The following is a 27,201-nucleotide window of genomic DNA, read 5'->3' as shown; positions in this document are numbered from 1 at the left end:
CACCCCGGGGATGAGTCATCCGTATCTTGGCCCTGGGCTGGGGAGCAGGGCCTTTGGGTGTCATCTGGCTCCACCCTGAGAGGTATGTGACATTGACAGTCTCCATCCCTCTCCGGGACTCAGTTTCTCTCCTTGTAAATCCAGGGAATGCTGGGCCAGGCCAGCTGTGAGGAGGCCGCCATAAAAGGCAAACGGTGGTGGCAGGTCACAGAGCCGAACTTAGTCATCGGGCCGCAGGCCACCCGCCCGGAGTGCTGCGCTCAGCTTCCTCCCTCAGCTTCCCGTTTGCGGAGGGGCCGGGGAGGGGGGCTTCCAGGGGGGCTGGGCCTTTCGGAATGTTCTGGCCCTGGGGCGGGGTCCCTCTCGGGAAAGCTGGGGGGCCTGGCCTGGGTATGGGCCAATGGTCGCCCGTGGAGAGGCCGGGGACCTGGCCTGGGGAGTCCCCGAGTTGAGGACCCACGTCGGGTCCCCCTCCCCCCTCCCTCCTCCGCGGACCAGGGGCACCTTAACCCTCCAGCTGCCGGAAAGGGGAGCGGCAGCCCCGCCGGCACGGAGGGTGGGGAGGGTCTCAGGAGGGTGGGGAGCCCGAGGTTGCTGCTTAGAAATCTCAGCGAGGTCCCCTGGGGAGAAAAGTGCAACGCAGCCCTGTGCAGGATGTAAACTGTAAGAACACCCCGGGATGAAGCCGCCAGATACCTGCCCGCAGGGGCGGGCCAGGGCAGAGGAATGCGGACGGAATTCAGCGCAGCGTAAAGAAGAGCCAGCGCTCCGGTCGCCAGTCCGCGGAGGAACCTCGGTGCCCCGAGGTGCGAGCACGCTCCGCTGTCTGGTTCAGGCCCCGCTTACACGCAAAGCGCTATTCTGGTGACAGCCCTCAGGGTGGCGGTTATCTCGGGGGGCTGGGGAGGTAATAATAACAGGGGGGATACAGGGAACCTTCCTGGAATGGAAATGTTTTGTGTGCTGGTTAGGGTGGTGGCTGGGTGGCCTGGCGCGCCGGTTGGTGCTGGACACTCAAGGCAGGTGACCTCTGCTGGAAGTAAATTATACCCAGCACAGAACACACGCAGGACGCTCAGATTGTCTGGGTGGGGGGCCCAGGGAGAAGCATGGAAGGCCCAGCACCCAGTGACTCTGAGAACCTGTGTTTGAGGAAACAAAGCTGAAGCACTATTAGGTCGGGAGGTGCACTTTACTCCTCCCTGTATTCTTCCACAAATCTGAAATAGTTCCCTTTTCAAAAAGAAGCAGGGTGGTGTGGAAGGACAGGGGCTGGGAGGTGCACATGGCAGTCAACCTCTCTGACCCTCTAGTCTCTTTGTCCTAACAACGCAACAATCAATACTTCCTTGGGGGCGTGAGCCTGGGGCACTCAGAGGATGCTCAACAAAGGGGTCTGGTGTGGGGTTCCCCTTGTCCTCAGCCTTCCTGGGAGAAGGGACGACGTGCTGGGGCTGGGGTTTGGGGCCAGAGTGGGAAGGTCTTCGCCCGCAGCTCCCTTAGGCCAGTGGCCTGGCCTGGCCAGGCCAGGAAAGCTTGTGTTTCTGGCAAACGGGGCCAGCCAACGCCATGCCCTGCCCATCCTGTTCTGTCCCGGCTGTCCTGTCCCAGGGGCCAGGGTCAGTCCAGGTGAGGCTCGGGCAGGCATACTCAGCAGGACACAAGCCTGCAGGTCACCTGGCCTCTGATTCCAAGCGGCTGGATCCTCAGGCAGCCTCTGTGGGTGACGAGGACATGCGGGGTGGTGGGTGCCAGCCGGTGAGGGCTGGAGCCTTGCCCCGGGAACACTGCTGGGACACAGGGCCCAGAGAGCCCCAGAGGGCCGGGGGCAACCCAGTGAGCCGGCAGGAAGGCAGGAAGGGGATGTGAGGCATCCGGGAAGGGAGAGGGAAGGAAAAGAGAAAGCAAAAGGAGGGTGGACTGATTTTTGAGAACCCCCTAGGGGGGCACCACACCCGGGCTGTCTGGGGAAAGCCCCCCCTTGACCCTGCTAGGAATGAAGACCCTTCAAATGCAGTCAGGTTAAGTGACTAGGCCAAGGTGACCCAGTTGAGAAGAACAAGGTCAGAGAGGTGTGAGCATGAGGCTGACAGGCTTGTGGGGGTGGGGTGGAGACAGCAGAGCCTCTGGTAGAGGGTATGAAGCTGCCCGAGTGAAGGGGAGGCCCTGAGAGTAAGGGAGGAGGGCTGGGGGCCAAAGAGAAGTAAATGGCAGGGGCTGCTGCAGGATGAGGGCAGGACCCACCAAGAGACAGTCCTCCCTCTTGGGTGCCCTCTGGTGGGGATTCTTATCCCTGGCAAGATAGACCTGTGATGTCCCTGCTCAGCTCATTGGGGACTGGCTGGATTCTCCATGAGACCCAGCCCCGGCACCCCCATCCATACCACCCCTTTTCCAACCCTCCCTTCACTTTCTTAGGCTCTGTCTCACTCGGGCCTTGCTGGACAAGAAGTGGCTGTGGGAAAACACCAGGCAAGAAGAGCATCCTTCCCTGGCCCGTTGGCTCAGTGGTAGAGCATTTGCCCGGTGGGTGTGTGGAAGTCCCGGGTTCGATTACCAGTCAGGGCACACAGGAGAAGCGTCCGTCTGCTTCTCCACTCCTCCCCTCTTACTTCTCTCTCTCTCTCTCTTTCCCTTGTCTTCTCCTGTAGTCTTGGCTCGATTGGAGCAAGTTGGCCCTGGGAGCTGAGTATGGCTCCATGGCCTCTACCTCCGATGCTAGGGGCTCAATGCCCCAGAAGAGCAGAGCATTGCCCCCTAGTGGGCTTGCCGGAAGGATCCCAGTCAGGGTGCATGTGGGAGTGTGTCTGCCTCCCTGCCTCTCACTGAATTAATTAAAAAGAAGAAGAAGAAGAAGAAGAGCATCCTTAGATGTCCCAGGGCCCAGCTATCACCCACCCACCAAACAGTCCAGCTGCAGCCTCCCAGTGACTCTGTTGGTGGGGACATTTTTCTCCCCCTTTTCCAGATGAGGAAACCGAGGCCTAGCGGGTACACTGGCACACGCACCTCTCCTGCATATGATCACACTGGGGAACTGGGCTCCCTGAGTCTGGACGTCTGGGTGGATGCAGATGACTCCGCGACTCTGGGCGTTGCGTCCCCCTCCCTAGCTGGCAGGAACCATCCCCACCCCCAGTATCTGAGGACTCCAGCCTTGCCCCGGAACACCCTCACCTGAGGGACCTTACTGCAGGCTCCACCCCTTGCTTGTGGTTTTCAGCCCCTGAACTGAGGTCAGATTCCAGCACAGGGCAAGGTTGACTCTGGAGGAAATAGCTTAGACTCCAAAAGAAAGACACATGTTGCTAATTTCCATCGATAAGAACCCTAGGTGGATTACGACAGGGTGCTGAGCCAGATGTACAGGTATGAGCTGGTGCAGCTGGCCGGGCCTCCAGCTGTCAGCTTGGCCCGTAGACGGAGGTTTCAACCCATCGGTGGCCTACATTCAGTGTCCTCCGGGGCTGACGTGAGGGGGTGGCTCCACTGAAAAGTGCTCCTGATCTCAGAGGGATGACGACACCCCACGTGGCAGAGGCCAAGCAGCAATGTGTAAGGACTGGAGACAAGGTGGGCAAATGACAGAGAGAGGACGCTGTTTCCAGAAAGTTCTGACTTGTAGGAATGTTTGATGAAGGGTAACTGATCACAGTGTTCTTAGGAATGGAATAGGTGGGCCACACAGAGAAACAGTCGACAGTTTCCAGGCTTGAGATACAAAATGTAGTGCATTCATAGAGTTGACAACACCTAATCAAATGATAAAGTTTCCTTTGTAGTTCTATGCATTTCATTTGATGCATTTAAAAGTGTGCAATCCTGGCCTGATCTGTGGTGGTGCAGTGGAATGCTGAGGTCCCTGGTTCAAAACTGGGCTTGCCTGGTCAAGGCGTATATGACAAGCAATCAGTGAACAATTAAAGTGAAGCAACTATGAGTTGATACTTCTCGTTCTACCTGCCTTCCTCCCTCTGTAAAATCAATAGATAAAACCTTAAAATGCCCTGGCCGGTTGGCTCAGTGGTAGAGCGTCGGCCTGGCGTGCAGAAGTCCCGGGTTCGATTCCCGGCCAGGGCACACGGGAGAAGTGCCCATCTGCTTCTCCACCCCCCCCCTCCTTCCTCTCTGTCTCTCTCCTCCCCTCCCGCAGCCGAGGCTCCATTGGAGCAAAGATGGCCCGGGCGCTGGGGATGGCTCCTTGGCCTCTGCCCCAGGCGCTAGAGTGGCTCTGGTCGCAACAGAGCGACGCCCCGGAGGAGCAGAGCATCGCCCCCTGGTGGGCAGAGCGTTGCCCCTGGTGGGCGTGCCGGGTGGATCCCGGTCGGGCGCATGTGGGAGTCTGACTGTCTCTCCCCGTTTCCAGCTTCAGAAAAATACAAAAAAAAAACAAAAACAAAAACCTTAAAATAGCCTGACCAGGTGGTGGCACAGTAGCTAGAGTGTCGGACTGGGATGCGGAAGACCCAGGTTCAAGACCCCGAGGTCGCCAGCTTGAGTGTGGGCTCATCTGGCTTGAGCAAAAAGCTCACCAGCTTGAGCCCAAGGTCACTGGCTCATGCAAGGGGTTACTTGGTCTGCTGAAGGCCCGCAGTCAAGGCACATATGAGAAAGCAATCAATGAACAACTAAGGTGTCGCAACGAAAAACTGATGATTGATGCTTCTCATCTCTCTCCGTTCCTGTCTATCCCTCTCTCTCTCTGTCCCTGTAAAAAACAACAAAACACCTTAAAATAGCCTGACCAGGCAATGGTACAGTGGATAGAATGTCAGACTGGGATGCAGAGGACCCAGGTTTGAAACCCTGAGGTTGCCAGCTTGAGTGCGGGCTCACCAGCTTGAGCGCAGGGTTGCTGGCTTGAACGTGGACTCAGACATGACCCCATGGTTTCTGGCTTGAGCCCAAAGGTCGCTGGCTTGAGAAAGGGGTTACTCGCTCTGCTGTAGCCCCCTAGTCAAGGCACATATGAGAAAGCAATCAATGAACAACTAAGGTGCCTCAACAAAGAATTGATGCTTCTCATTTCTCTCCCTTCCTGTCTGTCTGTCCCTCTCTCTCTCTGTCTCTGTCCAAAAAAACCCCCCAAATCTTAAAATAAATAAGTAAAAATGAAAAATAAAATTGCGATTCTGACCAATCAATGAATGGATAAACAAAATGTGGTATATACACACAATAGTATACAATTCCACCTTTGAAGGGAAGGAGGTTCTGATAAACCTTGAGGATGTTTGCTGAGTGAATAAGCCAGAGAAAAGGCCAAATTCTGTGTGATTCCACTTGCATGAGCTAATGACGTAGACAGACTCGTAGAAATGAAAAGTAGGAGGGTGGTTACTAGGCTCGCAGGGGAAAGGGGAAATTAAAGTGAAAATGGAGTTTCACACTTGCAAGACGAAAAAGATCTGTGGGACTGTTTCACAGGTGCGAATATCCTTAACGCCACTAAACCCTAGTTAAAAGCTGTTAAGATGGCAAATTTTATCTTGTGTGTTTTACCACAATTTGAAAAATACAAGATGCAATAAAGGCCCTGGCCGGTTGGCTCAGTGGTAGAGCGTGGGCCTGGCGTGCAGGAGTCCCGGGTTCGATTCCCGGCCAGGGCACATAGGAGAAGCGCCCATCTGCTTCTCCACCCCTCCCCCTCTCCTTCCTCTCTGTCTCTCTCTTCCCCTCCCGCAGCCAAGGCGCCGTTGGAGCAAAAGATGGCCCGGGCTCTGAGGATGGCTCCATGGCCTCTGCCCCAGGCGCTAGAGGGGCTCTGGTCACGACAGAGCGACTCCCTGGATGGGCAGAGCATCACCCCCTGGTGGGCGTGCCAGGTGGATCCCGGTCGGGCGCATGCGGGAGTCTGTCTGACTGCCTCCCCTTTCCAGCTTCAGAAAAAAAAAAAAAAAGATGCAATAAAAACACAACTTAAGGCCTGACCAGGCGGTGGCGCAGTGGATAGAGCCTCGGACTGGGATGCAGAGGACCCAGGTTCGAGACCCCAAGGTCTCCAGCTTGAGCGTGGCTCATCTGGTTTGAGCAAAAGCCCACCAGCTTGAACCCAAGGTTACTGGCTCCAGCAAGGGGTTGCTCTGTCTGCTGAAGGCCCGCGGTCAAGGCACATATGAGAAAGCAATCAATGAACAACTAAGGTGTTGCAACGCGCAATGAAAAACTAATGATTGATGCTTCTCATCTCTCTCCGTTCCTGTCTGTCCCTGTCTGTCCCTCTCTCTGACTCATTGTCTCTGTAAAAAAAAATAAATAATAAAATAAAATAAAACACAACTTAAAAGCTTAAAAAAATATATATTTTAAAGCACGATTCTCAGCCTGGGTCCCTAAGTATCATCACCCCACACGGGGCCACAGCACCCCAAAGGTTAAGAACTCCGGCGCCCCCTATTGGCCGAGCCCCGCAGGAATGCCGGGGCGACCCGGGATTCTGGGAATCGTAGTTTGCAGCCTCCCGCCGGAGCCTCGCCGGGAAGGGTGGGTGGGTTTAGAGTTTGAGAGACAAAGCTTGGGAGACAATAGATCCCAGACCCATCTCTGCACCTGCGGGGAATTCCCCGGATGCAAGCTCGGCGCGCCTGTCCCCACGCTACTGCACGGCAGCCTCGCACACGGTTACACGGACAGGGCGCACGCTCCTGTCCACTTGTATAACGGGAAGCACGTGGCGCCCCGGGTTGCTGTTTGCACCTGGACATCTTTACCAATTTAAGTGCCCCATCCTGGCGTCTGCAGGTCCCGCTCGCATCTGCACCCTGACACATCCCCGCTGGGGCTGAGGCCTTGGCAGTGGCCGTGGGGAGGACGCGCAGGCTACAGGTGCCCGTGGGCAGTGCCAGGCAGAAGGCACGGCTAGTGTAAAGCCCTGAGGCGAGACCCTGCGTGACCACGAGGTTGGCGGGGGGGGGGGGGGGTGAACGGCAGGGGACGAGGTGAAGTCGGACTCGGTGGCCCACCAGGAGGCCGTTAGACAAGACAGTGGCCAGGTTTCCCAGGCGACCGCTGGACCGCCGTTTAGAGAACTGAATGACACATTTCTTACTTTGGTTGCAGCTGCAGCGTCGGAAGTGACTCAGCGGAATTCCTGGGAACTAGGGCTGACGGGGAAGGATGCTCCAAATGGGCGGGGAAGGGGGCGTCGCCCTGGCGAGGCCCCACCCACAAGTTTTGTGGCCCGCGGGACACAATCACCCTCCAGTGTTCCCTACCCCCTCCAGGCTTCTGTAGACACCAGCCTGGGATTTGGGGGGTGGCGGTAGGGGTGGCGTTGGCGATGGGGGTGCAGCCTGAGGATTTAGGGAGGGAGGAAGGAAGGAAACTGGAAACATGGCGGGGTGGGATGTGGTGGCGGGGATTTCTCCCCATCCTCTTGGAACCTCCATCTCTGAGCCTGGCCTTGGGTGGGGGGGAGGAATACTGGAAGAACCTGGGGTGGGGTGGGGTCTGGTTCTGCTTTGCATGCCGGGGTCCAGGCGTTTGGCATGGGGTCCAGGTGGCTTGGCCAGCGGAGTTGGCCCCGTCTGGACTTCCTGAATGACTCAGTTGGTGGTTCCGGCCCTCTTTGGGTCTAATTCCCTTCCTGTAAATAAAGTGGATCTTTCAGTAAGCAGACCTCAAGGATGTTCACACATTTCCCGGTGGCAGACTGGGCATTTTTTTGGGGGGGGGGGGTCAGGGGAGGAAAGCTTGCTGAGGCAGGTTTGAGTGAAGGTCTGAGCTCTGGATGAGGGTCGCAGCGCCCATATTCTAGTAAGTCAGCCTCAGTTTTTCAGAGCATAAAATGGGTCTAACGATTCTAAGAATGAGGCTTGCTGGAGTTAGCGGCAGGCCCCAGGCTGGCTGTTCAGGGCAAGACCACGCTCCGGCGCTTGCACTCGGGGGGGTGTCTGGGCTGAGAAGGGGAATTGATTTGTCCTGAGTGGCTCAGCTCCAACTTGCCTCCCTAGGGAAGCTATCCACCACTACTACCAAGACAAAAGAGGCGGCTTATTTCCTCCTAAGGGGCGGAGGCAGGGAGGACACCGCCCAGGCCTCCGCAGCCCTGGAAGAACCCTGCGCAAACCTCCGCCAACCACCTCCCGACCTGGCTGCGGGGTCACCTGGCGGCCACCAGGTGGTGCTGGAGACGCGCCTGCCAAGCTGGGAGAGGCTGAACTCGTCCTGGAGAAGTGTCCTTCCAGAATAAGTCCCCAGATTGATTTTGTAGTTTATTGGACTGAAAAGGTAAGAAAAGAAAAAAAGTACTGCGTTAAAAAGATGAGCCTGACTAGGCGGTGGCGCAGTGGATAGAGCGTCGGACTGGGATGCAGAGGACCCAGGTTCGAGACCCTGAGGTCGCCAGCTTGAGCGTGGGCTCATCTGGTTTGAGCAAAAGCCCACCAGCTTGAACCCAAGGTTGCTGGCTCCAGCAAGGGGCTACTCGGTCTGCTGAAGGCTCGCGGTCAAGGCACATATGAGAAAGCAATCAATGAACAACTAAGGTGTCGCAACGCGCAATGAAAAACTAATAATTGATGCTTCTCATCTCTCTCCATTCCTGTCTGTCTGTCCTTGTCTATTTCTCTCTCTGACTCACTCTCTGTCTCTGTAAAAAATAAAAAAAATTAAAAAAAATTAAAAAGATGAAAAATAAGGGCCCTGGCCAGATAGTGCAGTTGGTTAGAGAATCATCCAGATACTCCAATGTTGTGGGTTCTATTCCAGGCCCAGGCACAAAGAAAAACCAACCAAAGAATGCGTAAATAGCCTGACCTGTGGTGGCGCAGTGGATAAAGCATCCACCTGGAAATGCTGAGGTTGCCGGTTTGAAACCTTGGGCTTGCCTGGTCAAGGCACATATGGGAGTTGATGCTTCCAGCTCCTCCCCTCGTCTCTCTCTGTCTCTCCTCTCTCTGTGTTTCTCCCTCTCCTCTCTAAAAATGAATAAATAAAAAAAAATTAAAAAAAAAAGAATGCGTAAATATGAAGAACAGCAAATTTTTATTTATTTATTTTATTAAATTTTTTTTTAAAGACTTTATTTATTTATTCATTTTAGAGAGGAGAGAGAGAGAGAGAGTGAGAGAGAAGAGGGGAGGAGGGAGGAGCAGGAAGCATCAACTCCCATATGTGCCTTGACCAGGCAAGCCCAGGGTTTTGAACCAGCGACCTCAGCGTTCCAGGTTGATGCTTTATCCAGTGCGCCACCACAGGTCAGGCCTAAATTTTTTTTTTTTTTACAGAGACAAAGAGAGAGTCAGAGAGAGGGACAGACAGACGGGAATGGAGAGAAATGAAAAGCATCAATCACCAGCCCTTTGCTGCGACACCCTAGTTGTTCATTGACTGCCCTCTCACATGTGCCCTGACTGCGGGCCTTCAGCAGACCAAGCACCCCCCCGCTCAAGCCAGCGATCTTGGGTCCAAGCTGGTGAGCTTTTGCTCAACCAGATGAGCCTGCCCTCAAACTGGCAACTTCGGGGTCTCAAACCTGGGTCCTCTGCATCCCAGTCTAACGCTCCATCCACTGCACCACTGCCTGGTCAGGCGGGTTTTTTTTTTTTTAATATATTTTTTTACAGAGACAGAGAGTCAGAGAGAGGGATAGATAGGGACAAACAGACAGGAACGGAGAGAGATGAGAAGCATCAATCATCAGTTTTTCGTTGCAACACGTTAGTTGTTCATTGATTGCTTTCTCATATGTGCCTTGACCGCGGGCCTTCAGCAGACCGAGTAACCCCTTGCTCGAGCCAGCGACCTTGGGTCCAAGCTGGTGAGCTTTGCTCGAACCAGATGAGCCTGCGCTCAGGTTGGCGACCTCAGGGTCTCGAACCTGGGTCCTCTGCATCCCAGTCCGACACTCTATCCACTGTGCCACTGCCTGGTCAGGCGGAACAGCAAATTGATGTCTCTCCCTCTCCCTCCATCTCTCTCTTAAATCAATAAGTAAAAAATACTTTGCTCAACCTGTGCTGGTACAGTGGACAGAGGCCACTGATTGGAGGCCCTGGGCTTGACAGGTCAAGGCACAGACAAGAAGTAATCAATGAACAACTAACATGAAGCAACTATGATCTTGTTCCCTCCCTATCTCTCTCCCTCTAAATAAAAACACTACTTCGAAAAGATACGTGCACCACTATATTCACTGCAGTTTTGTTTTTTGTTTTTTTTTAGAGACAGAAAGAGAGTCAGAGAAAGGGACAGACAGGAACGGGGAGAGATGAGAAGCATCAATCATTAGTTTTTCATTGGGACACCTTAGTTGTTCATTGATTGCTTTCTCATATGTGCTTGACTGTGAGCCTTCAGCAGACCGAGTAACCCCTTGCTCGAGCCAGCAACCTCCAAGCTGGTGAGCTTTGCTCAAAGCAGATGAGCCTGCCCTCAAGCTGGCAACCTCGGGGTCTCGAACCTGGGTCCTCTGCATCCCAGTCCGAAGCTCTATCTACTGCGCCATCACCTGGTCAGGCTCACTGCAGTATTATTTATGATAACCAAGAAGACATGGAAGCAACCTAGGTGTCTATCAATAGACGGATTGTGCCTGACCAGTGGTGGCACAGTGGATAGAGTGTTGACCTGCGACACCGAGGTCCCAGGTTTGAAACCCTGAGGTCGCTGCCTTGAGCGCGGGCTCATCCGGCTCGAGTGCTGGCTAGTCAGCTTGAGTGTGGTATCATCGACATGATCCCAAGTTTGCTGGTTTGAATAAGGGGTCACTGGCTCAGCTGAAGCCCCTTGGGTAAGGCATATATGAGAAGCAATCAATGAATAACTAAAGTGACACAGCTACGAATTGATGTTTATTTCTCTCCTTTCCTCTCTCTCTCTCCTTTCCTCTCTCTCTCTCTTAAAAAAAAAAAAAGAAGATGTGCCTGAGCCTGACCTGTGGTGGCGCAGTGGATAAAGCATCGACCTGGAATGCTGAGGTCATCGTTTCAGGACCCTGGGTTTGCCTGGTCAAGGCACGTACTGGAGTTGATGCTTCCTACTCCTCCCCCCTTCTCTCCTCTCTAAAATGAATTAATAAAAAAAAAATTAAAAAAAAAGAAAAAAAAAGATGTGCCTGACCTGTGGTGGCGCAGTGGCTAAAACGTTGACCTGAAATGCTGAGGTCGCTGGTCCGAAACCCCGGACTTGCGAGGTCAAGGCACATATGGGAGTTGATGCTTCCTGCTCCTCCCCCCTTTCTCTCTCCTCTCTCTCTAAAAAATGAATAGAATCTAAAAAAAATTATAAAATGAGTAAGGTCTTAAAAAATGTTTTATATATAAAAGAAACCTGACCAGGCGGTGGCGCAGTGGGTAGAGCGTCGGACTGGGATGCGGAGGACCCAGGTTCGAGACCCCGAGGTCGCCAGCTTGAGCGGGGGCTCATCTGGTTTGAGGAAAGCTCACCAACTTGGACCCAAGGTTGCTGGCTTGAGCAAGGAGTTACTCGGTCTGCTGAAGGCCCTCAGTCAAGGCACATATGAGAAAGCAATCAATGAACAACTAAGGTGTCCCAACGAAACACTGATGATTGATGCTTCTCATCTCTCTCCATTCCTGTCTGTCTGTTCCTATCTGCCCCTCTCTCTGACTCTTTCTCTGTCTCTGTAAAAAAAAAAAAAAAAAAAAAAAAAAGTATATATAAGGTCTACTGGAAAGTTCTGTCCGTTTTTGGAATAAAACAAAATACAAATTTTTCTTGCCATCAATAAACTTTATTAAACAATATAATTGCCACTATTATTAATGATTTCTTGCCAGTGTGAGGGGAATTTGTATATCCCATTTTTGAAAACTGTTTTATCTTTTGATGCGAAAAATTGAACCAGTGCTTGTTTGATATCTTCTTCATTTTTGAATTTTTTGCCCTTCAAAAAATTTTGTAAGGACAAAAACAAGTGATAGTTGGAGGATGCTAAGTCTGGGGAATATGGTGGATGCTACAGAATTTCCCAGCCTAGTTCTGCAATTTTTTTTTTTTTATAATGGAATGTAGACTTTTTTTTTTATTTTATTTTATTTATTTATTTATTTATTTACTTATTTTACAGAGACAGAGAGTGAGTCAGAGAGAGGGATAGACAGGGACAGAAAGAGATGAGAAGCATCAATCATTAGGTTTTTTTTTGTTGTTTTTTTTTTTCATTTTTAGAGAGGAGAGAGAGAGGGAGAGAAAGGAGAGAGAGACAGAGAGAGAAGGGGGGAGGAGCTGGAAGCATCTGGAAGCGTCAACTCCCGTATGTGCCCTGACCAGGCAAGCCCAGGGTTTCGAACCGGCGACCTCAGCGTTTCCAGGTCGACGCTTTATCCACTGCGCCACCACAGGTCAGGTCAATCATTAGTTTTTCATTGCGCGTTGCAACACCTTAGTTGTTCATTTATTGCTTTCTCATATGTGCCTTGACCGCGGGCCTTCAGCAGACCGAGTAACCCCTTGCTCAAGCCAGCAACCTTGGGTCCAAGCTGGTGAGCTTTCCTCAAACCAGATGAGCCCCCGCTCAAGCTGGCAACCTTGGGGTCTCGAACCTGGGTCCTCCGCATCCCAGTCCGACGCTCTATCCACTGCGCCACCGCCTGGTCAGGTGATTTTTAAAAAAATTTATTCATTATAGAGAGGAGAGAGAGAGAGAGAGAGAGAGAAGGGGGGAGGAGCAGGAAGCATCAACTCCTATATGTGCCTTGACCAGGCAAGCCAGGGTTTTGAACCAGCAACCTCAGCGTTTCCAGGTTGACGCTTTATCCACTGCGCCACCACAGGTCAGGCTAGTTCTGCAATTTTTTGATGAGTCCCCAAAGCAGCATATGGCCTGGCATTATTATGATACATACAGTATGATGTTCTTCCTATTGAACATTGCCAGCCTCTTTTCTAAACTTTGTTTTAGTTAATTTGCTACGTCAGTATGTATACATTAAGGATAAAAATAGAGAGGCAGCCTGACCTGCGGTGGTGCAGTGGATAAAGCGTCTACCTGGAATGCTGAGGTCGCCGGTTCAAAACCCTGGGCTTGCCTGGTCAAGGCACATATGGGAGTTGATGCTTTCTGCTCCTCCCCCCTTTCTTTCTCTCTCTCTCTCTCTCTCTCTCTCTCTCTCTCCTCTAAAACGAATAAAAAAAAAAAAATAGAGAGGCACACATGCACCAAATAAACATGTGCTTATGTGTCCAAACTTGTTGTGATAGAAACGGACAGAACTTTCCAGTAGACCATATATATATATATATATATATATATATATATATATATATATATATATATATATATATATAAATAAAAGAAGATGTATTACAAATATACAATGGAATATCACACAGCAATAAAAAGGACTGAAATCTTTTTTTGTGTGTGTGACAGAAACAGAGTCAGAGATAGGGACAGACAGGAAGGGAGAGAGACGAGAAACATCAATTCTTTGTTGCAGCTCCTTAGTTGTTCACTGATTGCTTTCTCATATGTGCCTTGACCGGAGGCGGGGGGGGCTACAGGCAGGACTGAAATCTTATAATTTGCAACCGCACGGATGGACCTCCATGGATGGACCTAGAAGTTACTATGCTATGAAGTAAGTCAGACAGAGAAAGACAAATACCTAATAATTTCACTCACATGTGGACTCTAAAAAACCCCAAAATAAATAAACAAATAAAACAGAAACAAACTCACAGATACAGAGACAAACTGATGGTTGCCAGATGAGAGGTGTGTTGAGCAGCTGCCCAGCTCGGTCTAGGAAACACCCACCCAACGGCGTCAAGAAAGCCCAGATTCTGGTCCTGGCTTTGCCCTCCTGGGCGTGGACCCCTCACTGTACTGACTCCACCCCCCGAGCCTGGCACCCCGACTCCGCACACCCTTGGCAGGAGCCCCCCCTACTCTCGTCTGGTCAGGCCCCACGGCTCCCCCACCCTGTGCCTGGCTGTCCGCCTTCTCCGGCCAATGGCTTTAGGATTCAGTTGTTCCGGAAGGGAAAGGCAAGAATGGCTCAAGGAAGAGGCAGGAAGAGGTCTTCTCTGTTGCTTTGCTTTATCTGGAAAAGCCATGCTGCGTGTGCAATTTCACTCTGTGATTTATGCGCTTCCTTTCGCTGGAACACAACACGGCCTTTCTCCTACGCACTCATCTCCAGGTGGAACTGGGCCCGGGAGGGGTGACTGCTGTTTCCAGAGCCCACGTGTCCTGGCCTAGAGGCAGAGGCAGACACTAGGCTGGAGCGGGTGTGGGGAGGGCAGGGGGTGTCCTGGGGTGGGCTGAGCAAGGGGGCGGCCCTCGGAAAGAGGCCCCCGGTCCCCTCGCCTTCCCTTCCTTCCCGAGACAATGGGCCTCCGGCTGTGGCCTGGAGATAAGGGGCTCCGTCTGGGTGGAGTCACACCCCCGCCATGCAGGAGACCACCTTGGCCCGGCCCTCTGCTGAACCCAGCCCTAGTCCCAACTCCGGTCACCAAAGGCCCTGCGCCAGCTCCCGCACTCAGTCAGTCACTCGCAAGGAAAATGTTCTTTTTTTTTTTTTTTTTTAAATACATGCTTAACACACCCAAAGTGCGCAGAGCTTCGGCACAACTCTGCGTGTATTGAAATGTGTGTCCCGGCCAGGATATCAGCCCGCGTGATGGGGACCCCTCCAGCTGGGGCTCCAGTAGTTTGGGGTGGGTGGGGGGAGAACCTAAAATTTTTCAATAATGTTTATATTGATTACATGTTGAAATGATGATATGTTAGGCATATTCATGGGTTAAATACAATGTATTATCAAAATAAATTTTATGGGCCCTGGCCAGTTGGCTCAGTGGTAGAGCATTGGCCCAGAGTCTGGAAGTCCTGGGTTTGATTCCCGGCCAGAGCACACAGGAGAAGTGCCCATCTGCTTCTCCACCCTTCCTCCTCTCCTTTCTCTATATCTCTCTCTTCCCCTCCCACAGCCAAGGCTCCATTGGAGCAAAGTTGGCCCCGACGCTGAGGATGATTCCATGGCCTCTGCCTCAGGTGCTAGAATGGCCCCGGCTGCAATGGAGCAACGCCCCAGATGAGCAGAGCATCGCCCCCTGGTGGGCATGCTGGGTTGATCCAGGTTGGGCACATGCGGGAGTCCATCTGTCTGCCTCCCTGCTTCTCACTTTGGAAAAATACAAAAAAAGTTTATTTTTACTTTTTACAGAGACAGGGAGAGAGTCAGAGAGAGAGAGACAGACAGGGACAGACAGACAGGAACGGAGAGATGAGAAGCATCAATCATCAGTTTTTCATAGTGACACCTTAGTTGTTCACTGATTGCTTTCTCATATGTGCCTTGACCGTGGGCCTTCAGCAGACCAAGTAACTCCTTGCTCAAGCCAGCGACCTTGGGTCCAAGCTGATGAGCTTTGCTGAAACCAGATGAGCCCGCACTCAAGCTGGCGACCTCGGGGTCTCGAACCTGGGTCTTCCGCATCCCAGTCTGACGCTCTATCCACTGCGCCACCGCCTGGTCAGGCTATTTTTACTTTTTTGATTGTGGCTGCTGAACATCTCCAGCCCCCAAATCCCCCACAAACCCCAATCGGCCAGGACCTCCCCAGAGGTCTCCAGGCTGCTGTCACCCCAAACTAACCTAACTGTTTTTGAACTTCCGGTATGGGGAGTCACAGAGCAGGTGCTCCTGCCTGTCTGTGGAGTGTGGTCTCCGATGTTCACATCATGGCACACTCATGGGGAATTGAACACGGAGGCCCTGGATGGGACATGGGGACACAGGCCACGGCAACTGCCTGGTCCTGGCCTTGGAAAGCTCACAGACTGTGGGAATGATGGCAGGGGGTCTGAGGGGCAGCAGAGGGAAAGGCCACCGGTGCTGTGCAAGGCCCACATGTGGACTGCGGCTCCCCCCAAATGCGTGTCCCTCAGGAACCTCAGAATGGGACCTCTTTAGAAACAGGGTCTTTGCAGATGCTCCACTGGACACAGACAGCCATAAGAAGGAAGGTTGGCCCTGGCCGTTGGCTCAGCGGTAGAGCGTCGGCCTGGCGTGCGGCGGACCCGGGTTCGATTCCCGGCCAGGGCACACAGGAGAAGCGCCCATCTGCTTCTCCACTCCCCCCTCCTTCCTCTCTGTCTCTCTCTTCCCCTCCCATAGCCGAGGCTCCATTGGAGCAAAGATGGCCTGGGCGCTGGGGATGGCTCCTTGGCCTCTGCCTCAGGCGCTAGAGTGGCTCTGGTCGCGGCAGAGCGACGCCCGGAGGGGCAGAGCATCGCCCCCTGGTGGGCAGAGCGTCGCCCCTGGTGGGCGTGCCGGGTGGATCCCGGTAGGGCGCATGCGGGAGTCTGTCTGTCTCTCCCCATTTCCAGCTTCAGAAAAAAAAAAAAAAAAAAAAGGAAGGTCATCTGAAGACAGAGGTGGAAATAGGGTGATGCGACCACAGCCAGGGGTGCTGGGAGCCTTCAGAGTCTGGAGGGGGCAGGAAGCATCTTCTCCCAGGGCCACAGCAGGGGGCGGGGGGGCACAGCCCCACCAACACCCTGATTTCTGTCTCTGGCGTCCAGACTGTGAGAAATAAATTGCTCCATTCATATGTGGAGCTGGGGGTGGGGTGGGCTTGGAGTAACACTAACCCCGGAACAGAAGGGAAACCAAGGCACTGGTTTGGGGCCCTGGCTCCTCCACCCTGGTCTACCCTGACTCGCTGGGCATCCCTGAGCAGGTCACTGCACCTCTCTGAGCCCCACCGTCGTCCTCACAGAGGTGCTGCTCAGGGCGGGTGGAGACCCAGGGTTAGATGCCCCAGCAGATGGCCAGGAGCGGGCAGCCGTGCCCATGGACCCCAGACGTGCTCATAGCTGATGCTCGGAGAATGAAAAGGGGAAATCTGGGCCCTGGCTGAGTGGCTCAGTGGAGAAAGCGCTGATCCAGTGCACTGAGGCCGAGATGGGTTCCATCCTGGGTCGGGGCAGAGAAGAAGCAACCAACGAATGAGCGCTCAACTAAATGGAACAACTAAGGGCAACAAGTTGATGCTTTTCTCTCTCTCTCCCCCACACACTCTTTCTCTCTCCCTTTCTCTCAAAGAAAGAAAAGAAAGAGGCAGAATCTCCATCACCAGAGGACGGTGCTGTCAGCGCCTGGAACCCGGGTCGAGGGTGTGGGACAGCTTCTGAGAGGCCATTCTGTGAGGATTTTGCTTTGCATTGGTCTTACCAGAAAACCCCGAATTGGGCCACAGACCAGGCCGGGGACCCTGTAGCCCTCTGGCCTCTCTACGACCCTATGCTGAGGCTGGCCCAGCCGCTGAGGAAAAGTAGCCGCTGTGGGCATTCTGGGCCTTGTACCCCTTCCCTCCCACTGTCCGCCTGTTTCAGCATGGCCTCATAGGGTGGAAGTCGGGGGACAGTGGGAGGCAAAGGCACCGTGGGGCCCAGCCCCGTGTGTTCTTGATCTCAGCAGACTGGGGCTCCCAAGGGGTATCTTGCCCCTGGCTCCGGCTCCCCGCTGCCAGGGCCTCATAAGGTGTCAAAGTTCTTCCCCCAAAACAGAAACTGCTTTCCAGGCACACCCCCTGGGCCCTACGCTGCCCTTGTGACCCTCAGAATCTGGGGCTCCTCCGCCCCCCACCATGCTGACTCACCCTCCTGCAAGCTCACCTCCTCCTCAATCTCAGCCCCAGGCCTGCTCCGCCCCGCCCCCTTCCCTTCCTCCAGGAGGGAACTGCGCGTGTAGCCCCGCCCCCTGCTCGAACCTTCCAGACTCCCGGTGACCTCGGGATAAACCCCCGGGATAAATCCCGAGCTCAGCTCCGCAGGGTCTGCCCTCTCCAACACATCTTCAACCTGTTCTCCCCTCCCCTGCACCCAGGTCTGAGTCCGGCTAGTCTGGGACTCCTCCTCCTCTGCTAGCTCCAGGGGACGCATCACACTTTTAGAAACATTTCTTAACAACCCTGTGAGGGTGGCAGTACTGTCCCCATTCCACAGATGACAACATCAAGGTGAGAGAAAGGAAGTTAGAGGAACCCTCTCGCTGACTATTTTCTTGTCCATGTGCAGACCTCTGTTTCTTTGGCACTTTTGTTGAAAACTGACCGCATACCGTATTTCCTCATGTATAAGACTTTTCTTTTTTTTTTTTTAAATTTGGAGTCTAAAAACTGGGTGCGTCTTATACAGTGGTTGTGACATTTCAAATGCCACGGAACGGAGGACGAGGCAATATATGAAGACAGTGATTCCTCATCAGACACAGATGAGGACAAGCTAATGGATGGGAGTTTTGACAGTGATGAGGAGTTGTATGAATTTTACGATGAATAAAACTTGAGTTCAATAACTTTATGTAATGCTTTTTTTTTTCCCCTTCAAATTTTGGGCCCCCAGGCCTGGCCTGTGGTGGCGCAGTGGATAAAGCGTTAACCTGGAATGCTGAGGTCGCGGGTTCGAAACCCTGGGCTTGCCAGGTCAAGGCACATTATGGGAATTGATGGTTCCTGCTCCTCCCCCTTCTCTCTCTCTCTCTCTCTCTCTCTCTCTCTCTCTCCTGCCATCTCTCTAAAATGAATAAATAAATAAAAAATTAAACCCACAAATTTTGAGCCCCAAAATTAAGGTGCGTTTTATACCTAGGAGCGTCTTATACATGGGAGAAATACGGTATGTCAATCTGAGCTCTCCATTCCAGTGGTCTGTGTGTCGATTCCATTCCAGATCTTCACTGTCGCCAAAGCTGTGGTTTCTTCCTAAGTGACTTAGGCCGGTCAGTTCACCAACGTTGTTCAGTTCACTCCCCTCCCCCAGTCCCTGGCACCCACCCCTCTTATCTTCTGTCTCTATGAGGTGACTCTTCTAGGGACCTCATATATATGGAATCGCGTAGCATTTGTCCTTTTGTGACTGGCCTATTTCACTTTGGGGAATGTCCTCAAGTTTCATTGACCCTGTAACGTATGTCAGAATGTCCTTCCCTTTTAAGACTGAATAATATTCTATTGCACTCATATGTCACATTTTGCTTATCCACTTAGCCAACGATGAACACCTGGAGCTGCTTCCACCTTTGGGCTATTGTGGTTACTCTGCTAGAAACACACACTGGCCTGCGAGCATCTGCTGGAATCGCTGCTTTGGGGTATAAATCCAGATGCAGAATTGCTGGGTCTTTGTGGTCCTCCTAGGAGTCATGGCTTTAGAGAGGGGCAGGTTTCAAGTGAGGAAACGCATGCCGGATGGCTTTGGGAAAAGCCTCTTTGATTTACCAAAAGAGTCTTCCACAAAGAACTGCGGGAATCGGGGAAGTCTGCCACCTGTGGACGCGGATGAGGAAACACTCACATCCTGCTTGTCCTTAGCGGGATTCAGCATTTCCCTCCTTTATGAACATGAACAACACCAGCAGGGGCTGTGGCTTAGTCACCAAGGACATCGACATCGCGGATGACTTCAGGACATACTGCATTCATTGCAGCAATGCAGATTCAAATCACAGTAGTTCTTAAATCCAACACTATATATTATATATATATATTTTTTTCTTAGTTTTTCTTTTTTCTTTAAAAAAATTTTTTTTTTAAACTTATTTATTTTAGAGAGGAGAGAGAGAGACAGAGAGAGAGAGAAGAGGGGGAGGAGCTGGAAGCATCAACTCCCACATGTGCCTTGACCAGGCAAGCCCAGGGTTTCGAACCGGCGACCTCAGCATTTCCAGGTCAACGCTTTATCCACTGCGCCACCACAGGTCAGGCAGTTGTTTTTCTTTTTAAGATTTTATTTATTCATTTTAGAGAGGAGAGAGAGAGAGAGAGAGAGAGAGAGAGGGAGAGAGAAATGGGGAGGAACAGGAAGCCTCAACTCCCATACGTACCTTCACCAGGAAAGCCCAGGGTTTCGAACCGGCAACCTCAGCGTTCCAGGTCAATGCTTTATCCACTGTGTCATCACAGGTCAGGCCATATATGTATTTTTAGTTTTCTTTTTCTTTTTCTTTTTTTTTCCTACAGAGACAGAGTCAGAGAGAGGGATAGATAGGGACAGACAGACAGGAACAGAGAGAGATGAGAAGCATCAATCATCAGTTTTTCGTTGCGACACCTTAGTTGTTCATTGATTGCTTTCTCATATGTGCCTTGACCATGGGCCTTCAGCAGACCGAGTAACCCCTTGCTCGAGCCAGCGACCTTGGGTCCAAGCTGGTGGGCTTTGCTTAAACCAGATGAGCCCGCGCTCAAGCTGGAGACCTCAGGGTCTCGAACCTGGGACTTCCTCATCCCAGTCCAATGCTCTATCCACTGCACCACCACCTGGTCAGGCTGTATTTTTAATATATTTTTTAAAATTTTTATTTATTCGCCTGACCTGTGGTGGCGCAGTGGATAAAGCGACAACCCGGAAATGCTGAGGTCGCCGGTTCGAGGCCCTGGGCTTGCCTGGTCAAGGCATATATGGAGGTTGATGCTTCCAGCTCCTCCCCCTTCTCTCTCTCTGTCTCTCCTCTCTGTCTCTTTCTCTCCTCTCTAAAATGAATAAATAAAAAAATTTAAAAAAAAAATTTTATTTATTCATTTTAGAGAGGAGAGAGAGTTAGAATGAGAGAGAGAGAAAGTGGGGAGGAGCAGGAAGCATCAACTCCCATATGTGCCTTGACCAGACAAGCCCAGGGTTTTGAACCGGTGACCTCAGTGTTTCAGGCTTTATCCACTGCGCCACCACAGGTCAAGCATCAGGCTGTATTTTTAGTTTTTATTTTATTGATTGGAGAGAGCAAGGAGAGAGAGAGAAACACCGATCTGTTGTTCCATTCGTGCACTCGTTGTTTGATTTCTGCATGTGCCATGACCAAGGATCAAACCCACAAACCTGGCACATTGGGACGAAGCTCTAACCAACTGAGCTACCGGGCTAGGGCCTATTATTTAATGTATTATTAATAAGAAGCACTTCTCTATCAGGATGTCACAATAAAACAATATGTTGACAATGCCAATGTAATTGATTTCCTTTGCAATTTGTATAACATATGTTTTGTCTTATGCACTGAAAAACATGATACTGAGAAGTGGTTCATAAGTTGTCAAGTCTAGTTTAAATATTTTTTTTTATTTTATTTATTCATTTTAGAGAGGGGGGAGAGAGAGAGAGAGAGAGAGAATGAGGGAGAAGCTGGAAGTATCAACTCCCATATGTGCCTTGACCAGGCAAGCCCAGGGTTTTGAACCGGCAACCTCAGTGTTTCCAAGTTGACACTTGATCCACTGCGCCACCACTGGTCAGGCGTCAAGTCTAGTTTAGATAAAGTTGGGAAGCTCTGATGTCCGGAGCCCTGGTAGCCACCTTGTAACTCTGAGGAGCTCAGTCTGAGGGCAAAGCTGACGCAATCAGGATAGCAGAGCAGAGAGTAGGGGGAGTTCCAGGGTCCTTTCCCAGCTGATATCAGAATTAACCAACCCTGGAAACCCCCCTCTTCAGGACTTATGTCTTGCTATAATTGATGCCGTTGTTTAACAAGTTGAGTCAAAGTTTTCTATTTTTTGCATTGAAGACATCATGACTGAAAGAGGGTGTTTCCAAAGGTCGTCTGAGAATGGCACAGGCCAAGCTGGGTGTGGAAAAAATCCTGCTGGCTTCTTCTGGGAGCATAAAAAGTGCCTTGTTGCCTGACCTGTGGTGGCGCAGTGGATAAAGCGTCGACCTGGAAATGATGAGGTCGCCGATTCGAAACCTTGGGCTTGCCTGGTCAAGGCACATATGAGAGTTGATGCTTCCTGCTCCTCCCCCCTTCTCTCTCTCTCTCTCCTTTCTAAAATGAATAATAATAAAAAAAAAGTGCCTTGTCAGCCTGACCAAGCGGTGGCGCAGTGGATAGAGTGTCGGACTGGGATGCGGAGGACCCAGGTTCGAGATCCCAAGGTCGCCAGCTTGAGCGCGGGCTCATCTGGTTTGAGCAAAGCTCACCAGCTAGGACCCAAGGTCACTGACTCGAGCAAGGGGTTACTCAGTCTGCTGAAGGCCCAGGTCAAGGCACATATGAGAAAGCAATCAATGAACAACTAAGGTGTCGCAATGAAAAACTGATGATTGATGCTTCTTATCTCTCTCTGATACTGTTTATCTGTCTCTATCTATCCCTCTCTTTGTCTCTGTAAAAAAAAGAAAAAAAAGTGCCTTGTCAGCCCTGGCTAGGTAGCTCAGTTGGTTAGAGCGTTGTCCTGATCCCCAACGTTTCAGGACAAAAATCAACCAAGGAATGCATAAATAAGCAGAACAACAAACTGATGTTTCTCTTTCTCTAAAATCAACATGTAAAATAAAATAAAAAAAAATTTTTTTTTTAAAGTGTCCTGGCTGGGGCTATGACTTCTGGCAAAAAACACCCAAAAAAACCCAACCCCTTTTCCTCCAAGCCCCCATGCTCCCGTGGTTGTTTGGGGGAGGGGTTGAACTGCCCACCCCCGCAGCCTTTGTGTAGGAGCCATTCTGTGCAACCCCGAGGCAGAGGCGAGTAGTGGGCTTCATGGAGGGGCACGAGGTGAGGGCAGGGCTGCAGGAGGTGGTCCTCATACACCGCATGCTGGCCCCACTTGAGGGAGCCCCTCAAAGGGCCTGCACTCTCAGCCTGTCACTCTTGTTCCCCTGCTGGTGAGGACCTTACTTCCTCCGGGACCGCCCTGCAGGTGGGCCTCTTGTTCGTGCCCCCAAAATGTCCTCATCCCCCCCCCCAAAGGGTCCTGTCAGTGCTGCAGACCCTTACAGTGTCCTGGACACGCACTGGGTGGGGCTAGGGAGGGGCTGACTGTGCCAGCTTGGGACCCGAGAGCCAGGCAGATAGTAAGAGGTTCCCTCTCCCTGGTGTAAGAATTTCAAATCTCCTGGCCTGCGTCCCCCTTCAGCTGGCAGGTCCCGGAATGCCATGCTTGGTGGGCAGACCCCAGCTGCAGGCTTTCTCAGGGAAGCAGAGTGCTGGTCTGGGAGCCATACACCCGCTCAGGGAACCGTCAGGGTCTGGAGTCCAGGAGGTCCGAGGACCAAGGAGGATCGAGCCAAGAGAGGTCCAGGAGGTGGTGGGGGAGAGAAGGTGTGGTCCCTTCCTGCCTCTCTGTGCCCCTCTGTCTCCGTGGGCCTGCCGGGGGTGGGGCAGGGTGGGGGCTGCAGCCCAGCACAGGGAGACACACAGCCGCGCCCACTGGTGCTGCAGGAAAGCAAAAGATGAAAGTCACCAGAAGTTGCTGGGGTGCTGACATCTGTTGTCACATCTGTAACCCATGGGCTATCCCTCCGGCCTCCTGAAGGCTGCCCAGGTGTGTCCAGACCTGTGCTGCCCAAGACAGTAGGCCCTAGTCACACGTGGGTTTTCCCATCTAAATTAATTCCAGTGAAGTAAAGTGGAAAGTTCAGCTCCTCAGTCACAGGGACCACATCCACATGTTCAGTACCCACATGTGGGACTGGTAACTCTGATATTGGACAGGGCAGATTCTAGAACCTCCCATCATGGCAAAAAGTTCTACTGCCCAGCACTGGGCCAGGTACTTACCCTGACCCTGGGACACCTACTCCTGGGTCAAAAGTGCCAAAGCTCCTGTCTGTGGGCACTCAGGGAAGGAGCGAGGAGCCTCTCCACAGGAGGCAGGTGAGGTTCAAACTGAGTCTTTAGGATGAGCAGGGCGTTGACAACGGGAGAAGGGGGGAAGGTGTAGTAGGAACAGCATGTGCAAAGGTACTGAGGTTAGCAGCAGCTGCCCCATGAGGATGGGGTATAGTAGGAATAGCATGTGCAAAGGCACTGAGGTTAGGAGCAGCTGCCCCATGAGGATGGGGCGTGAGTGAAGGGGAGGTAGGACAGATGAGCAGAGGCCAGACCACGGGGGTGGGGATCCGTCCCTGAGGCTCTGGGCTTAGGGCACTGGGGGTTCACGGGAGCCGAGGGACAGGTTTCAGCTGAAAGAGGCAGGATCCGGCTGGCCATTTAGGAAGCCGCCCTGGTTGCCTCAGGGCTGGATTGGAGGTGATGAGAGGGGAGGTCGAGGCAGCTGTACCAGTGAGAGCTGCTGCTTGTTCATCAGAACAGTTCAGAACTCTCCGAACTGGGGAAGAGCAGGCCCCGTTTCCTGCAGCTGCCCCTGGACCCGTGGCAGAGAGGGGTCCGTGCAGGCTCAGGCAGGAACGGGTGACCACGCCATCTGACAGGTGGACAGAGGCCAGAGGCAGGCCTGTTCTGCTGAGGTTTTGGGGGCAATGATGCAGGGGCTGGGGGAGCCCCGAGGGCAGGTGCCGGCGTCTGGAACAGAAGCGGGGTGGCAGCCGGAGCAGGGCCCCGAGGCCTGGCACCAGCCAGTGGCCTCTCCGTGGCCAGGCGATCTGGCCCTGCTCCTGGCACGGACGTCTTGGCAGGAGCCAGGCTCTGCCCAGGGTGCTAATGTCCTCTTAATTAGCCAGGCACTTGCCAGGCAGCCGCCCCCACAGCTTCACTTTGCAAACCAGGCTTGGGCCTTGGAGTGGGACCAGCATCTGCCACACTGTGCGTGGGGTGGACAGCCATGTGGAGCCTCTGAGCCACCCGCGGAGGCCAGTCCAGGCCTCTCCTCAGGGCATCACAATCCAGGAAGATGACAGAAAGAGAAACAATTTCTTTTTTTTTTTTTTTTTCGTTTTTTTCTGAAGCTGGAAACAGGGAGAGATAGTCAGACGGACTCCCGCATGCGCCTGACCGGGATCCACCCGGCACGCCCACCAGGGGCGATGCTCTGCCCACCAGGGGGCGATGCTCTGCCCATCCTGGGCGTCGCCATGTTGCGACCAGAGCCACTCTAGCGCTTGAGGCAGAGGCCACAGAGCCATCCCCAACCCCCGGGCCATCTTTGCTCCAATGGAGCCTTGGCTGCAGGAGGGGAAGAGAGAGAGACAGAGGAAAGCGCGGCGGAGGGGTGGAGAAGCAAATGGGCGCTTCTCCTGTGTGCCCTGGCCAGGAATCGAACCCGGGTCCTCCGCACGCTAGGCCGACGCTCTACCACTGAGCCAACCGGCCAGGGCAAGAGAAACGATTTCTAGGGACACATTTTCAGTAACAGACACAGGGCAGGCAGACCAGATGTGATATCCTTGTTCCAGTGGAGTCCCACCCTGCTGACCTCCTATTCCTCGAGCATAGGCATCACCTCCCGCTAGAGGCCCTCCTGGAGTCCGTGGTCAACTCTGCGGTCCCCCCGCACCTGGCCCAAGACCACAGCTCATCATGTGGGTCACGCGGTGGGTACTCACAGGTTCGGTTTCTGCCTTTGAGGGTTTGTACTTTAGAGGTGGGCAGGGGCTGGGGGGGGGTGTCACAACTCTCTTGGCAAATCTGATGAGAGTCATGAGCCCGGGCCTCTGAAAACTGCACGTCCCTCCTTAAAGCTTGGCCAAAGCCTGCTCTATCCATGCCTCAGTTTCCCTATCTGTAACCTGAAGGCTCTGAAGCTGGATATCGGCAGGGACGTTGGCAGAGACAAGGCGATGGGGTGGTGGCCCCAACCTGCCCTGTGGGGCTCTGACCTGACAGTGCTGGGGTGCAGCCTGTGACCCCGGATGGCACAGATGTCCTGCGCCCCGTGCTCAGCAGCGATGCCAGGCTGGCCAGGAGTCCAGCCCTGGGGTTGCCTCTTGCTCTCGGAGAGGCTGCCGCGAGGGGCACAGGCCGTACCAGGCCGTGTTGAGGGCACTGCAGAGGCAGCAAGGCCACAAAGAGGCCATTCACAGGATCTGGGCCTGGAGGCCAGTGATTTATGGTGAACTGAACTGTGGACACCCGTGTGTCTGTAACATGGACAGCGCTGCTGGCCCCTTATGCAAATCTGGGCTGCACTTACCTCCTTCTGAGAAAAGGAAAACTGAGGCTCAGAGGATGAGGATGCGCCCCTAAGTGATGCTGGCACGAAGCTACCAGGACAATGTCACACTCCTGTCCTTTCAAAGACAGGAGCTGTGATTTGCCCAGGGCCACCCGGGAGGTTACAAACCCGGGTGTCTGGACAACCCACCAAGAAAACCAGGCGTGGCCTGGCCAGATAGATCAGTTGGTTAGAGCATTGTCCCGGTTGCCGGTTCGATCCCTGTTCAGGGCACATACAGGGACAGATTGATGTTCTTGTCTCTCTCTCTCTCTCCCTTCCTCTGTCACTAAAATCAATCAATAAAAATGAAGAAAAGAAAAGAAAAGAAATCCAGGCAAAGCCCTGGGCAGGTGCGAGGTGAGGTGTCCAGCATGTCTGTCACTGGGACGCGGAGAGACAGAGGGAACATGTCAGACTGCAGGGCTGGTGTGAGGGGGGAGCCCCGGGAAGGGTCAGGGGATGGGGCCACCCCAGCTGGGAGACTCAGGAAGGTACCCGCAGGGAGGGGGAATTCGCAGTCAGAGGAGCTGCCTGGAGCTTGCCGCCTTTTGTTGGGTTGTGAGCGCACAGTTGACAGCTGAAGGCCTGGGTTCAAGTCCTGCTTCTGTCACCGCCCTGCTGGGTAACTTCCCTCTATTCTTTTTGTCCCCCAAGGCTGACTGTTATTTCTTTATATTGCGATAAAATTCACATAGCAGAAAATGAACTATTTTAGCCCTGGCCAGGTGGCTCAGTGGATAAAGTGTCCACCCAGCACACCATAGTTTGGAGTTTCGCTACCAGTCAGAACACATACAAGAAGCAATCCACAAGTGCACAGCTAAACGGAAAAACTGGGTGAAACAACGAGTTGATGTTTCTCTCCTTCTCTCTCACCCTTCCTCCCCCCCTCCATCCACTCTCTCTCTCCCTCAAGTCAATGAAAAAAAAAATTAAATTAACTATTTCATTTATTTTTATTATTTTATTTTTTTAAATGTTATTCAGTTATTTTAGAAAAGAGAGGAGACATAGAGAGAGAAGAGAGAGGAGCAGAAAACACCAACTCCCATATGTGCCTTGATCAGGCAAGTCCGGGGTTTTCGAACCAGCGACTTCGAAGTGTTCCAAGGTCAATGCTTTATCCACTGCGCCACCACAGGTCAGGCCTAAATTAACTATTTTAAAGTGTTCAATTCTGCCTGACCAGGTAGTGGTGCAGTGGATAGAGTGTCAGACTGGGATGCGGACGGACCCAGGTTCGAGACCCCAAGGTCGCCAGTTTGAACGCGGGCTCATCTGGTTTGAGCAAAGCTCACCAGCTTGGATCCAAGGTCGCTGCCTCAAGCGAGGGGTTACTTGGTCTGCTGAAGGCCTGCGGTCAAGGCACATATGAGAAAGCAATCAATGAACAACTAAGGT

At 52.7% G+C, this 27,201-nt stretch overlaps 1 long non-coding RNA gene across 1 annotated transcript; it reads left to right on the top strand.

Moving 5' to 3' along the window:
* The first annotated feature begins 394 nt into the window (after nucleotides 1-394).
* On the top strand, nucleotides 395-3,684 carry LOC136376289 (uncharacterized). Its single transcript, XR_010746163.1, has 3 exons — nucleotides 395-806; nucleotides 2,419-2,526; nucleotides 2,652-3,684. It is a non-coding gene; the product is annotated as an uncharacterized lncRNA (long non-coding RNA).
* The last annotated feature ends 23,517 nt before the right edge of the window (nucleotides 3,685-27,201 follow it).

Source organism: Saccopteryx leptura, chromosome 6, assembly GCF_036850995.1.
Source record: "Saccopteryx leptura isolate mSacLep1 chromosome 6, mSacLep1_pri_phased_curated, whole genome shotgun sequence".
NCBI classification, from domain to species: domain Eukaryota; kingdom Metazoa; phylum Chordata; class Mammalia; order Chiroptera; family Emballonuridae; genus Saccopteryx; species Saccopteryx leptura.
The sequence above is the reverse complement of the archived record's forward strand: the minus strand, read 5'-3'. Positions and strand labels throughout refer to the sequence as shown.